General features: G+C 37.5%; 1 protein-coding gene across 1 annotated transcript in view; it reads right to left on the reverse strand.

The window, feature by feature from the left end:
• Window positions 1-4,949: 4,949 nt before the first annotated feature.
• Window positions 4,950-17,192, reverse strand: part of LOC149529363 (uncharacterized) — a 56,333-nt gene continuing 44,090 nt past the window's right edge. The window contains exon 2 of the mRNA XM_089809987.1: window positions 4,950-5,317. The gene's annotated coding sequence lies outside the window, so the exon portion shown is untranslated. The remainder of the gene's footprint in view (window positions 5,318-17,192) is intronic.

The following is a 17,192-nucleotide window of genomic DNA, read 5'->3' on the forward strand; positions in this document are numbered from 1 at the left end:
TAAATCTTGTTTTTAGCATCTACAATGAGAACAAGTAAACATCAAAATATATAGCAGTTGTTGCATGTTTGTGAAACTATATGTTAAACACGTTCTACCATGACATTCCATCCCACATTTTTGTTTTGATTGTCATCACAAATAGAAAACTTTTATTCTCAGTTCATCTTGGAAGGTTGCAAATATAGTTTTTGATCATGAAAACAAGTTTTGAAGGGGCCCTTAAACTCATAAACAAAACGAGTGTAAAACTATACAATACGCAAACCAAACTAAAAGATAAAAAATACACTCATTGAACTGAAACGAGACAGAGACAAAACATAACATAACATAGATAGAGAAGGGGGTGCCAAACAAATCACAACCCCCACCAAAATTAATTGGTGGTTAAAGAGAGGATAGATACTTAATAACCAAACCACCCTACAAGAAGAGATGGAATTAAAATTTAAGATTTCCCCTTAATCCCTGCTTATAGGAATTAGGAGAAGAATGAGACGAAACTTTCATTGAATGCTTTCCTTAACAGTAATGCATGCCTCTTCAACCTTGGTTGCAACTGAGTGCCTGGCCAACAATCAATAGAACCAACACCAAAAAAGACAAGGTCAACAATAGAATCCCCAATAGCACAAAAACCACCCTTCGTAGGGCAATTTTGAGCAGAGCAAGCTACATTAGTCTTATCCACAGAAGCCAAAATACTTCCAATTTGAGCCTTAAAAAACTCAGCAACACCATGTTGATTGGGATTGTAGCATCAAACAGAATGTGATCAACATTAGCCTTAGAAAAAACATCAACTGCAACAATATTAGCACCAATTAGAGGAGGGACCTTAATAGAAACCTACCTAGGACAAAACACAATTATCGAAACATAAGAACGAACAGCATCAACATCCTGATCCAGAAGGGAAGTAGAAGTATCATGTTTGCATCAGGGAAGGCCTCCACATTAAATGTGGGACTTTTCACCACCGTTTAATGTTGCCTCAAAGCCCCCATCCACCATGAGGAGGATCTCCTAGATTTGAACTTTTCAACCTCACACTTAGTTGCAACATGCCTGATATTAAAGCATTTCCTATATCTACATGGAAGACCCTCATAATCTAAAGGCTAGATCTAGAATACAATAGGACAACAAAGTTTAACCTCCGATGGAAGGCCCTTAGAAGTATCCATACTGACAAGTATCCTCGTGTAGGTAGACTGAAATATATTAGAGGATACTAAATCTGCCATTATTAAATTGCCTAAAGCCTCAACATCTTCCTCAAGCACATAATCATGCAAAAGATGAAGAGGGAGATTTGGAAGACAAACCTAGATAGGCATTTAACAAAAAGATTCGGTGGCAAGATTAAAGTCTTTATGCCAAGGTTTAACCATCAAAGGGAAGCGATTTTCCCTAGTCAAGAAATGATCACATAGAATTGCTATCCTATCATCCACATTATCAAATCTGGCAATTAAAAAACCCCTTACCAGAGGAAATATCTTGACAAACTTTGTAAGATATGGATCCCAAAACTTAGAGATCCAAGTGTGGAGCTCCTTAAGAGACGACCAAAAGCCCCTAAAATGAAAAATAAGTGCATCCACCTCAAGGGCTTCAATCGGTTGCTTGATCTTTGATGCAGTATCTTTGTGCAGACTAACTGAAATAGGGCCACAAATAGGAAATGGTTTAGTCATTGTCAGCTTAATGCTAGGCCCCACCCACACCACCACCATAACACACAAAATGGATGCATGAGGGCCCTTTCGAACCCCCCATGACATCCTTCCACACCTCTGCCTCCAACAAGATTGTAGCATTAGCCACTAAATGAGAACCATTAATCCCCTCCCCATGTGAAGAGGGCACCCCAGACCCCAAACCACCTGAGGGACCATTCATAGAAAGAATAGGAGCCAACTTCCTCACCACAGCCTTCGGACGAGGCCCCCAACCCGATAACGCTCAATCGTGCAACAAGACAAGCCATCAAAATGGGGGTCAAAGACCCTGTAGTATAGTGTATGCATGTCCATCCACACCAACGCCATTAGATATAGCAGTCGAATCCATAGCAAAAGAACCTTATAGAAATAGGTTGCAAATATAGTTAAACTAGACCTTAACAAACAATGAAAACAAGGATTTTCTTTATCAGAAATCAGGCTTAATTCTCAAGTGCACATAAATCTATGTGACCAAATATAATAGTAAAAAAGTAATAAATGTCAACTATGTTCATTTAGAAAAGTTGACATGGGTTTTATAAAACTCTATATTTGAGATGTTGTATTATCATGGAAGCTCATATGCTATAGCATATGCTTTGTCCTAGGTCACCATGTTTATATGATGAGGCAATCTTCGTGCTATTTTGTTTTCTTGGTTATTTTCTGAGCTATATTTGTAATCTATATTCCAATATAAAATAAAATAAAAATATTTAGACTTAAATCCAACCTTAAACATGTGGAGTCAAAGGCGTTGTCTACCTGATGAGCTGGAATCTAAAATGGAGGTGGTTAGACTCTTCCAACGCATCATTGAAAGATTTGGTAAATACTAAAATTAAAGATATTATTCTTTTTGTCTGCTAAAAATGCAAACCTCCATTTTTATCGTTGGAAATGTGTACCACAAAGACAAACACAATTAAATTGAACTTTTATATCATTATTAGATTTTAATACAAATATAAACATGAAAATAAACTGCATAGGTCATCAAGTCATTAAATTTTCTTACAGCGAATATGTAGAGCAATGGTATTTTCAATACATAACATAATATCATATTTCTAGGTTGGAAAGTTTGAAGAATATGGCAACATTTTTGTTATAGGGAATCATAAACAATTATGTTGCTCTGATAATCATATTTAGTTTTATGCAAAATACTAGAAGTTTATTTTCATTATTTTAATATTTAAATAATTTTCCTTTAAATCTGTATTTAATTATTTGAATTACTTTAAGTTTATGAAAGACCTACTAGCACAAATTGAAGATCCTAAAAGCTTACATGTTTTTAAACCTTAAAATTACCATCGTACTAACCAGGGAAATGGCAAGTCAGACGATGAGAAGGGCAATAGGTTGATCTAGCCCATTGTTGAGAGGTGGCTAAGCCAAAGGAATGTGGACACAAGATAATATCTAGGAAGAAAGCAAGCTTACAACCCTGATGAATGAAACCTTGCTTGCTTTGTATCTACTTAATCAAATTGGGTGCAATTGGGTTGTTGTCATGACTCGACCCTCTTGACTCCTACTTTTCAGGACTTCGTGTGCTTTTTAGACTAGTCGTCATGTTTACCTAGTCATCAACTTTAGTCAATCATAATTTCGTACTTTTTTACTATGTGATGATGAGTTTATTTATTATTTCCATTTTCCAATGGCATTTTTATGAGATTTGCTTACTATACCATGATTATTATACCTATTCTATGATGATGTTAAGTTTTGAAATCAAATGTTTATTAGTCAAATGTTTATTGAAATAATGTATGCAAAATATTAATTTGTTAAATGTAATGGAAAATATGACATATTTGGAATTCAATTATGATTTTTCGAGTACTAACCTACTGGTGTAAACTCGAGTGGTTGAGTTGATTCACAAGTTAATGGCGAGGGTGTGGCCTAGGTAAAGGAGGCTAGTTCCTCAGTAGCTATTAGTAGGATGGGTCTGGCACACACCACATATACTATGCATTTCATGTTAGATTTAGAAGTTTTGCTTCTCCTCTAATCTTGTGCAATTAAAAATGTTTGATATGATTTTTATTTTTTTTTTAATGATAATATGAATTAGATTGTGTATTTTGTATTTTGATAAGATTTCATGATTGAAAAGTAGTAATTAAAGTCACAGTATTTGATAAAAATAAAAAGGAGCAATGTATTGTAGCACTATTTTTGTGTAATTATATGTGTATTAAAATAACATAGTAGTTATGTTAAAAATGAAAAGAAGAGAAAAGATGAATTTCAAAAATTTGCAAATATACATCACATTCATATGAAAATAAGGATAAAGCATACCATGTAGACATCATAGAGCCTTAACATACAAGTTAACAACATTTCATTCTTTCGAAACTCAATATGCATCCATAATTCGGAAATTAGAAATCATTGTCAATATCATGTATGCATGTGATAACAAAAAATATGTAAATAAGTTTAACAAACAAAACCAAAATGCCCAAAGGCTAAGTGTGGTCATATAGTTTCATGATCAATATAAAAAATGAAAGTACATAAAAACAAAGAGTAGTATTGCTCCTATTCCGATTTAGCCAACCCTGCATAATAATTTGAGTCATCTAAATCGTCACTGTCACAGTCCCTAAATGTACCCCCACCAACCCTCCCCCAACCCTAAACAAAGATTGTTGTATGCACATAGATGTCCCCTACCCTTTTCTAATGCTACTTCCTAATCACCAATGAGGTTTTAACTAGTTAAATTCTACTAGGTGTATCTTTCACTTTAGTGGATACTTTTTTGGCCGGAGAAGGTACTCAATATATCAACTAACTTACAAATATTTTCTATCACAAACTATATTCTTCCTCAAGCTATATTGGATAGTGCCATGGCATCCTCACTATGAAGAAACTCAAAAGTTGATCAGCTTTAGGAGCTTTGATGGCTTGAAGTGGTTGGGAAATGAAGGAAAATAATTGCAACTCATTGAGAAAAATTCAATAAATGTGGTGACTAAATTCAGAATTGTGCTAATCATTTTGCAGAAGATAGACTGTTAATTAATGTAAACACTATTGATAAAAAGATCTGAAATGGTGTAATGCCCCACCTGGCAATCCTTGGAAAAACAAGGATTAAACAAGTCCAACATATTTATTTTTGTTAAAGTAAAGTACGATAACATCAATATGCGACAACATAATCCACCAAATACATAACAAGGTACATAACACATAAAGCATCCCATAGCAATATCTAAATATTGAACTATAAGGTAAATGTCATCCACATATGAAATAATAACATAATGGTGATCACTAGAGTATCTCAAGTATCTCCCAGACCAAAATGGAACACTACAGCAAAATGACATGAGAGGCACTACATCCTCCCCCCTAGCCTAGGCTTACTCATAGAAGCCTACAAAAAGGTAATGGTAGGATTCTCTCAATAGGATTGCATCCTCCCAAGTAGCTGATGTCTCATCATTCAAGTCCCACTGGATCCTTACCTGATCTATCTCACAACCCCTGAGGCTCAATCGCTGCTGTTGTAGAATGTAGACTGGCTCCAAAGTAGGTTGTCTATCCTCAATCTGTAAATCACACCAATCAAGTACATGGGTAACATCAAATATACAAAGTCGTAAGATAGAAACATGGAAAACATCATGTACGCATGAAAGAATTAGTGGCAAGGCCAAACGATAAGCAATACGACCGATCCGCTCCAAGATCTCAAATGGTCCGACAAAATGCGATGCCATCTTAGAGACTTTTCCATAACAGATTGGGCTTTTTCACAGACGAACATGCAAGAAGACTCTATCTCCAACTAAAAACTGCCTATCCACCCTATGTACATCAGCATACTTCTTCTGCCTATCCTATGCAGTAAGAATATTCTCTCAAATTTGAACAACCTATTGCTCCATATCCTGAAGCATCTCTAGACCCAAGGTAATGCAGTCCTCAAGTCGATCACAACTAAGTGGTGTATGACACGGCCTACCGTATAGTGCCTGGAAAGGTGACATACCCAAAGGACTATGATAGTTGTCCTTGTATGCGAACTCAACCAAATACAAGTATTCCTCCCACTTCATCAGTCTATCCATGACATACATCTTAAGCATATCCTAAAGAACCTAGTTGACTCTCTCTGTCTGGCCATCTATCTCAGGATGGTATGTTGAGCTGAATTTCAAAGTAGCGCCCAAAGCATACTGTAGAGATGTCCAAAGTGCAGATGTAAACATCGGATCTCTATCTAAAATGATCCTCCATGGAATCTCATGAAGTCTCGCAATATCTTGCATGTACACCTGTGCTACCGAAGCAGTTGTGTAAGAACCACTCATCGGAGAAAAATGAACTACCTTGGATAACTTGTCTATTGTCACCATAATAGTATCCTGATGCCGAGAAGACATTGGTAAGCCAGTGATGAAATCTAGTGAAATTGTATCCCATTTCCACTCTGGAATACTGTGAGGCTGTAACAAACCTGCTAGATGTTGGTGCTTTGCCTTCACCCTCTAGGACTCAAGGCATCTAGAAACAAAATCAGCAATGTCTCTCTTCATCCCGGCCGAAAAGTACAGTTTTTGAAGATTAGCATGCATCTTCTTAACCCATGGATGAGCGGAATATGGTGCACAATGTGTCTCTATCATAACTATTTAACAAAGATTATGTGCCTCAACAGTCCATCAAACTCCAAGGCATAACCTATGAAACGTCCCACTAGGGCATGTCCAGACTCAATCTCCACTTGTACCTCCTGATACCATGTGTCATTGGGTAAGGCCTCCATGATACAGCCTCGCAAATCTACACCAAGTGCCAACAGTGATATCTTGTGCCTTCACCTACTCAAGGCATTTGTGACTACATTCTCTTTCCCTTTGATGTAATGTACATCAAAGTTGTACTCGCACAAGAACTCCATCCAACGATGTTGTTGTGCATTCAAGTTTGGCTACGAAAAGATATATTGCAAACTCTAATGGTTTGTATGAAGACCAAACCAGTGACCCAATAAGAATTGTCTCTAGCACAAAAGTGCATGCACAACCGCCACAAGTTCCAAATCATGAGTCGAGTAGTTCAACTCATGATCTTTGAGCTTTCATGACTCATAAGGAATCACTCGGCTATCTTGCATTAGAATGGCACCAATACACTCCACTAAAGCATCCTTGCAGACCACAAAATCTCTTGCAGGATTAGGCACTGCTCAGATTGGTGCAATTGTCAAAGGCTCCTTAAGAGCTAGGAACATTGCCTCACGCTGCTCAGACTAAATAATCTTCTTCCCTTTCCGCTGAAGAGAAGTGATAGGATGAGCTATCCTAGAAAAACCTTCCACGAACTGATGGTAGTAACCTGCCAAGCTCATGAAACTATAAACCTCAGAGACATTCGTAGGTGTCAGCCAGACCCAAATTGCTTGAATCTTTGAGAGATCCACAATGATACTATCACCATAAATGATATGTCCCAAGTATTTCGCTTCTGACTGAAAGAAGTCACACTTGCCCAAGTTTCCATAGAGCTGATGCTCACCGCAAGTGAACCTCATGCTCTTCCAGTGTCCTTGAATATATCAAACTATCATCAAGGAAGACAAGTACAAATTGATCAAGTGTGAAATACACCATTCATAAGGCTCATGTATACTGATGGCGCATTGGTTAACCCAAAGGGTACAACCATGAATTCATAATGCCCATAACGTGTACGAAAAGTTGTCTTATGAATGTCAGCCTCCTGAATTCGTAACTGGTGGTACCCCGACTTCAGATCTATCTTTGAAAACACTTATGCACCTTTCATTTGATCAAAAAGATCATCTATCCTTAGCAAAGGATAACGTTTCTTCAACGTCACCTTGTTCAACTACCGATAATCTATGCATAAGCGCAAAGATCCATCCTTCTTCTTCACGAAGATGACTGGTGCACCCCAAGGGGATACACTCGGAAGAATATGGCCTTTAGCCAACAATTCCTCCAATTGCAAATGAAGCTTACTCAACTCCTGAGTAGTCACACAATATGGTGCTCGTGAAATTGGTTCAGCACCAAGTATGAGATTAATATGGAAGTCTATGTCGCACTTCGATGAAATACCCAAAATCTCCTTACGAAACACATCCACATACTCACGAAGGAGTGGGTAATCATCTAGTGACAGCATTGTACTATCTATGTCCTCCAAATTGTTGACTAAGATAGCAAACATCTAACATCCATGTCGCAAGCTTCCCTTCATGTTCTTTGCTGAAATAATCTGCAAAGATACAACTCTCGAAACTCCTACAAGTTCAACCTGCCTACCTGTGTCATCAACACAAGCTACCAGCTTATGTCGGCAATCTATACTATCCTGATGAGAGGCTAACCAATCCATTCCCAAGACTATACCCTAAAAACCCAATGGCAAAAAAGGAAGATCAACAGTGGTGGTGAAGTCTCCTAAGTCCAACACGTGACCACGAACTAAGTTATCCACAAAAACCTTGGACCCCATAGCCAACTTGACCTGCCATCTATCATCCTGACGTAATGCCATTAAGCTACTTCGTTGAACTAAAGAAGGCAATATGAACAAATCAGAAGCACCAGAGTCAAATAAGACTAAAGTAGTAAGTTCATGCAAAATACTTGTAGTCTTGATTATGGTTCCTTGAAAATCATCTTGGTAGTTGTCCACCGCCGCGAACACTCTGTTTGATCCACTTGCATCACCAATAATATGTTTAGACCTGGTTGGAGCTCTATCATAGCCTACAGAAACCTTCCTTGGATAGTAAGGAGATTTGTGGCCCTGCTGCCCACAGTTATAGCAAACACTAGTAAAAGGTTTAGGTGTCTGTGATTGACTACCCTACTGTGTGCCTGACTAGAAAGATCTGCCTCCACTAGACCCCTGTTGTCCACTCTGAGAAGGACAGTTCTACTGATTCAAAGAGTATCTACCACTATTTCATCCCTTGCCAACTGAGGCAATAGAATTCTGATTGTCCTACTGACCCTTTTGAAACCAAGGTTTCCCAAAGCGGTCATTCTTCTTTCAAGAAAAACCAAACTGATTATGTGAAGGTCCTGAAGATGGTGCAAGTGGTAAAGGAGTGCTACTTCCAAAAGGTTGTGAGTTGTGATACTAACCACTTGCCTTCCCACTATACCCCTTAGTCGTGTTAGCCTCCATGATCTTAACCTCTACTGAGGCTTTAGCAAGTATCTGAAGTGACATCAACCGTACAAGACCAACCAAAGATTCATGAAGTCCTCTTACAAAATGTTGGGTAAGAAGGATCTCATCCATGTGATAACCCACATATCTTCACTGACTCACAGTCATAGTGCCATGTTTCAATCCATGAAACTCCACAACCTAAGATTATCTAAACTGTGCTAACAGATATCTCTCGCAGAATCTCTCCTCAAAGAGTTCCCAAGTAAAATTGTCCACCAAGATATTGAGTTTTTCCTGCTCCATATCCCACCATGTCGACGCATGGTTCTACAGCTTTGAAATTGCACTTCAAGCCTTCTCATTGCCAAGTATGGGTGCCTAACAAACCTTCTCTTCATATCTATGAGCCATGTATCTGCTTTCTGTCTAGGCCCATCTCCATCGAAGTATGGAAGTCATCCTTTGAAGGTCTTTGATCATGTCACTTGCACTAAGGCTTTCAAACCTTCTTCTAGGGGGGTGAACGAGATCTCTCCCATTCTTGCTCCTGATGATGTCCACAAATATCATTATGTCCATGGTCCTGATCCTAATTCTCCTCTCCATGTCTTTCCAACATGTCAGAATCTTGTTCATGATCATCTTCCCTATGTTCCCTATTCTGATGATTATCACTGAAGTGTGCATCCATGTTTGCAATCATCCCTTGTAATAGAGGTACTATCAAACCCAATGCAGCTTGATTCTGGTTTTGGGTTCCATTCTAGTCTCCACCATCCCTTTGTTGTTCATCATTTTGATTCTCTTGATTTTCCTCTCCTCTACCGACACCGTGCCAAGTATAAACTTTAGGAGGCATCCTTTAGAAGCAACAACAGAGGATTAGAAACTCATTAAGAAAGAGGAGTTAGAAACCAAAAGACCAAACTTGAAATCTGAAGCATAACAACTAAAAACAACAAAGTGTGGCAAAATAATACTGAGATCCCAATGTTTGAAAATGGGGTCTGATACTAGATGTAATGCCCCACCCGACAATCCTTGGAAAAACAAGGATTAAACAAGTCCAGCATACTTTTTTGTTAAAGTACAATAACATCAATATGGAATAACATAATCCACCAGATACATAACATGAAATAAGGTACATAACACATAAACCATCCTATAACAATATCCAAATATTGAACTATAAGGTAAATGTCATCCACATATGAAATAATAACATAATGGTCATCACTAGAGTGTCTCAAGTATTTCCAAGAACAAAATGGAACATTGTAGCAGAATGACAACATGAGAGGCACTACAAATGGATTGAACTGATATGGATATACTGGCTACTAATTATTAGCAATTATTTGTTGTACGAAAAATATTACACGCCATGTCCATCAATTGATAACAAAGACGATCTCATTAAACTCAAAATTTGAACAAGAACCATATACTAATGATATGACCAAGCCAAAACGAACAGCCTTTTTTTGTTCATAAACTTTGGGAATGGATGGATGTCCCTGGGATGGTCAGGGAGCGGCTGCAACATCCCCAGCCATCCCTGGGACTACCACCCATCCCCAAATTTTTGGGTGATGGTCTCAAGTTTCTAGGATATTCCCACCTGATTTTTGAGCACATGAGACGAGTATGCCCTTGCCATCCCTGAAATGTCCCTAGTAGTAGGACGGGGGAAATTAGGATAGGGATGCGTCCCTGTGTAACACTAAGATAGTATGAATTGAATTTATTGTATTTCTTTGGACAAGTTCAAAGCTAACATCATGATATCATAAGCTTGAAAATTTCTTTACAATGGACTCTTTTAACCAAAGGCTGAATGAGTTCAATTTTTTAGACCAACTATCTATGGAAATCAAAAAGAGTATTTCTTATGCACCTACAAAACCTCATCTAGGGAGAATAGTTTTCGTTAAATTGTGTAAAAGTAAGTTCTAGAAAAGACAAACCTGTAAAGCACCTTATATTTCTCCAAACTTTAGTACCAAATCCTAATGCATAGTTTGCAAGAGGTGGTTATAAGACTTTCAGAAATAAGCAAAATCTTAAGGATTTCTTTAAGAGCTAGACAAATGATAAATCACTTTCAAATCATTCTAAGAGAATCACTTTCTACTAAGGAGCATGTTGACTCCTCAATTTCTCTCTCGCCTCTTTGTAGGGACAGTTCTGTTAGTGTTCTAGTGTTGGGAACAAGTGCACTCCTACAACACAACCTCTAGGATTTTAGAATTTTTCTCTTCATGGTTGGTGTCTGGAGAAAAAGGGGGGAAAGGACCACCTTCAATCAAACCACCTAAACTAAGGGGAGGTGAATTGCCAATTCAAATATTTGTTGGATGGGCTTGGAATTTGCTGAGTGGCATCTACAAGGCTTTGCCTTTTCCAGTAAGAAGTTAGTGTCATCATCCACCTCTGAGAAGATGCACCATGTTCCCTTCATTGTTGGCAAGAGGACGAGAAGCCAAAGTCCTAGACATAGGGCTCAAACACTCATATCTTGTCGTAGAGGCATCTACAAAGGTCTAGATTAAGTGGCATTCTTCCTAAAGTAAGCACAAGTCTCTACAGCCAAGGAACTTGTATTTGACACTATTCTGAGGTTGACAAAAATATTTTGAATAAGGATCATAAGAAAATACCTCACTTCCTAAGACTTATATCCCAAGAGGACAGGTTGTAGGTAATACAATTCATCCTTCATTCTAATCTAAGATAACATCGAATAAATGCACCCACACCAACTGGAACACGCCTATGAGAGTTCAACATGACATTTTCACCAAATAAAAGGAAGATGCACCAAGTACAAAGTCCCCATTAGTTATTAAGAACAAACATGTCAAGGAGAGAGAGAATGCCTCATAAAGAAAATGCTCTCAAAAATGTACAACTCCGCAAATAGTAGAGTATATTTTTTCCCCTACTAGATAGAAGTCCAATATTTCCAACCCCTTTCAAAATACCAATCTTTGGGGCTTTATAGAAAACCCCTCAATCAAGATGGCCTAAGAATGATTACAATTAGTTGCAATCGATCAATGTGCCGACAAATCTGACGTGGATCACTCGATTTCTTGTGTTGCGGGAAAATTCTTGAATCTTAAAGGTCATTGCAACATGACTATCAGTTGGGTTCCAACTATAAAGGCATGACAGCCTAATTATAGTTGCCATGATTACACAAGCAAATCCAAGTGCTTAAAGTGAACACCTATCTAAAAAAGTTGTTGGTCATTAGGCTTTGTGTGGAAGAGAATATCCCTAGAATCCATCGGTGGGCCCTATTAGAACAAGGGTGTATAAACGGACAATTGGAAAATTATTGGAGTTTGAGGGAAGTGCATCCTCCATGGGGTGTTAAAGAACTCTGACAAGTTGACACATGTCAACCAAGGTCGACATTGTTTTAAAGGCGTGATTGCTCCTACACAGACAAGACCATAGGTGGAACTATGGACCATTCTAAAGTGGTGCAGAGGGATCTACAAAACAAATAAGGAAACTTTTATAATTCCTTTTGACCTAGGATGTCCAGTTTGTCCTAACTAGATGTCGGACCAGCCATGGTTTCAAATGATTTGTTAGCCCGAATAGGGCCTATGCCACATAGACCTAGTTTGAACCAAACTATGAGTTGGTCAGACCTGAGCGAAGCACCTCCAAATCTTACGTACTGACATGGAACTTGTTAGAACTAGGGCCTACGGTTGCTGACCAAGTTGTTTTCTTCTTTTGCAAATTTAACAATTTTTTGACATCTACAACCCTAAAAAGTAGATTTGAAAGGTTTGTGTTGACTTCTAACTCTCATTTGTAGTGTGCAAATAAGTTGTTTTATCTTGAGCTAGAGCAAATAGCTGGTTGACCAAGAGTTTGGTAGTGCAAGAAATTGGAAAATTGATTTGTGGATCTTCTTCCTGTTTGTCGTGCCTCATTTTTGCAAGCTTACAATGATGGAAAAAGTAAGTTCTAGTTCCATTTGCTTTGTTTTTGTTTTGAGTTTTTTTTCATTTCTCTTTCATTATCCATAAACTCTACCTTTTTTTTTTGAATTTTTCATTCACTTTCTTTATTATTGAATATGTATACAATTTCCTGTCATTGGAAAAGGAACCACAATGGCATCTACTTCTTCCTCAATAGGCACTAGCAAGCAAAGAATAAAACCCCATTCTAATTCTCCTTTGTGGAAGTATGATTGTATTGTAAGACCCTTTCTAGGAGGTGCATTTTGTAGAATTGGCAAGGTTGTGATGTAGAAAGGAATAGTTCATATTATCGTGTGGTAGGCCATTTGTATGGATCCCTTGAAGAGGAGTCACGAAATGCCTTGGCCAAAAAATGTACCTATACCAAATGCAACAACATTAAATATATTGAACATGAGGCAACAAAAGAGAGGGAACATAGGCAAAATACAACCATTGACAATAAAAGTTTAAAAAATAACACAATAATGCCACAACCCTATAGATATGCGAAAGAAAACCACCCCTTCTATACTACCATAACTGGCCTTGATATTGAAAGTGAAACACCCCTCAGACACAAAAGAAAGGGACCATTGGAAACTACGACTCAAAATGACCATCGAGAAATTGTCAACATTGATGTGGCAAGATGCATATTTGCAAATGGGTTGCCCTCTAGTGTTGTTTTATGTCCATACTAGAAGAAGATGTTGAAAGCGTCAATCAAGCTCCAAGAGGGTATAAGGGCTTCAGTCATGAGAGAGTACGGACCACCCTATTGGATAAAGAAGCCAAAGGAATTAATGATCAATTGAAATTCATAAGGAATTCATGGATTGAGACAGGGGCATCAATTGTTTTAAATCAATGGAAAGTTACAAGGAATCATCCCTCTATCAATGTCATGGCAATATCCCCTAAAAGGGCTTAAAATATGTGGATTGTGAAAAGAAATTAAATGGGCCATGAAGAATGTAACAACCACTTTTCCCAGGTCTTAACTAGTTTGCATCATATCAAAGACATACAATTATTACTTCATATTCATAGGAAGACAGTTATATCAGTTATGTTCATGTGAATGAGATTAACAGTTACAATTACTTAAACAGAGAACTCATAACTAACAATTGAAGATACCATCAATTAATTTACCCAAGAATTTAAAATCTACATACCATGGAATTCGAAACCGAAATCAAGCTAGGGATGCTTCTGCAAAACCCAGGTTAGTCCACAACCACTAAGGGTCAAATGGCGTTTATCATCAATTACCACAATCAATTAGGGCACAAATTACCATTGGACTATTTAGGGCATCACATATTACTATATCAATTAGGGCATCAATTACCATTGGATCATCTAGGGCTTCAAATACCATTGTATCATTTAAGGCATCAAATACTACAACATCATTTAGGGCATCAAATGTCATTGTATCATTTAAGGCTTCAGACACCAATGTATCATTTGGGGCTTCAAATACCACTGTATCATTTAGGGCATCAGATACCATTGTATCATTTAGGGCATCAAATACCATTGTATCTTTCATTTTCTTTCTATTGCTAGCTGTGGCAATAACATAAGATTAGAAGATCGGCTATAATAAATATTTTTATAAATGAAAGATTTAAAAAACAATCGATCAGATAAACCTATCTCTTGCAGATAAATATATTCCAAGTTTAGTTGGAAGACCAACCGCTCTAACTGGTTACCAATTACATTGACGATAAGAGTTGCTTTCATTTAAAGAAATAACTGTAACAATGATACAACTCAATTCATCTTATCTTCTAATTGAATAGACATCGTAAAAGTAAAATACATGTTACCAATAAAGGTTTGAATGCTTAACTTATCTTTGTCTAATGCACATTCTGAGATTTTGTAGAGAGGGGAAACACTGTCAGGGGCTTAACCACCCAACCACAGACCTTATCCCTACACTTTCTCTGACTAGAAAGGCCCTCCCTACCTGGAATTTAGACATGGAACACCTTGCCAACCATTGAACATTCAACTATTTAATCACACCACTCAACTTGAGAATAGAGAATGAGTTGGACATATACTAGCTATTAAATGTTCCTTTTAAAATAATTAATTATTGTTATGCCAAAATTGATTTTGTTTCATGTTATTGCAGATTTCTATCTCACACCTCTTCACCCTTTTCCTTGCCCATACAATTGGGTGAGTCGCAAGTGTTTATAATCTTAGAGTATCCAACTCTTTTGCTAAGCCCCAGCAGAGGTTGGATCATTGCAATTTTCCAGTATATCAAATAATAGAGAATGATTCTAACAACCTTGCAAGGTTATACATTATGTTATACTACAGCAAAATGATGATGTATCAGAGTGTTGGGTTCAACACTAAACCCTGGACCCAACACTGTTTTAGAGAAACTAAGAATGTAATGTTGAAAAAAAATTATTTTATGTAACTGAATGTTTTACAATCAAACTGGAAAAAAAAATCACATCAGGGAATCATCTAGAATAGCTGAGAAGGGCTAAGATGATGATGTGGTCCATATGAAATGGACAAATGTATAAACTGCAAAATCATAAAGATGAATTAGAACTAAAGAAAATGACATGATTGGCAAGTCGAGCATGTTAAAGTAAAGCGTTAATTTAATTTCATTTATTAAATTTTCTTTATTCCCTTAAGATTTTACTTTATACACATTTTTGCATCTCTATTTAATAATTAATTAGTAATTATTATATAGCTTTTCCTTTTTAGGTTACCCTTTCGAGTTTTGATCTCCTTTTATAAGGATTGGTCTTTTGTAATTGTTTTTTATCTATTCCATTTCTGAGAATACATTTGCATAATTTTTAGAGCAAAACCCTTGCCTCCTCTCATCTTTTTCTTCTATTACAGGTTTTTTCCATGCAGGTATTCGAAGGCTTTGTGGATTTGTTTTGATCAAATCCTTCATGAAAGTAGAGCCAGATCTGTTGCAGCTTGTTCATTATTTGGAGAAAAAGGAGAACGAGGGTTTGACAAAACAGATCTGGAGTTTTTCAGGTATTTCCTGAGAAAATTGGGGGGTCACTAATTTTCAGAGCAAGTTGAGGCCAAACAAACGTCACAAATTGATCCAAAAGGCGTCAAAACCCTTGTTTCCATATAAAGTTTGTCCATTTTGGACAATGTTGATCCAAGACGCAAAAACTTTTCGCCCAGAAGGCTGTGCGGCCTTTGCACACATTACGAGATGATTTTTTTTAAAAATCAAAAATAAGAAACACGCAAAAAATAATCTAGCCCGGAGGCCCTTACTAGCACCAAAAAAGTCTTTTTCAGCACTGTCCTAGCCCCAACCTAGCTTCGGCGGTTGCCTTTTCAAAGCCAATGATCGCTTTTACAACTCAGCGTCAGCTTTTTTGTCTATGGTTGTCGCACCACCAAAGCTCCGCCTCCATGCCACCACGTCTCAGCTCTTCCCCGCTCTGCTCCGCCTCGATGCCGCCCCAGCTGAGCTCGGCCCCTCCGCCACCAAAGCGCTGCTAGCCGGCAGTGTTTTGTTTTAATTTTTTTTTAAATAATCTCTTACTTCCAGGGGCCCTGTTGCTTTTTTTGCAATAACTTGAGCATACAGGGGTCTTTTTCTGATCCAAAAGAAGCATCGAAAGTTGGTTCCGACACGGAGATGATGGAGAAGAAATTTTTGGAATTTTCTTCCAAATTGATATATGTTTTGGCGCCCGAAGTATGTTGATGGCTTATATCTTTCGAGGGGCATAAATTTTTTGTTATAGCTCCATTTTCCATTCTGAAAAAAGCATCGGAAAGCTCTTCTCAAGAACTTTCCAGATTCTTAGTCTTTTCAATAATACTTGGTACCAGGTATTTTTTATTCATATCTGAAACTTTTTTGCTCTTCTCTCATTTACGCAGTCAATTTGTAAGTTGGGGTTTGGTTTATTGCATTGTGGGGGGCGTTTTTATCTTTATTTTATGTTATTATATCAGTTTCTCAAAAAACATAACAAACCCTTTCTAAAACAATGGCCAAGACCACTTCTTCTCTAGAACTTTTGACCCCTCACAATTATCACACCTGGAAGACCTCGATGACTTGGCTTCTCCGGTCAAAAGGGTTGTGGTCATCTTTAGATGTCATGCAACCTGTCTTTTAGAGGCCTTTTGAGATCATGCAACATCAAAACAAAATGGATGAGGCAATTAGATTGATTGCATTGTAGGTATCAAATAGTTTACAGTTTCATTTGGACAAGTGTAATACTCC

Source organism: Cupressus sempervirens, chromosome 11, assembly GCF_028749045.1.
Source record: "Cupressus sempervirens isolate cs-2001-9-10 chromosome 11, ASM2874904v1, whole genome shotgun sequence".
Taxonomy (NCBI): domain Eukaryota; kingdom Viridiplantae; phylum Streptophyta; class Pinopsida; order Cupressales; family Cupressaceae; genus Cupressus; species Cupressus sempervirens.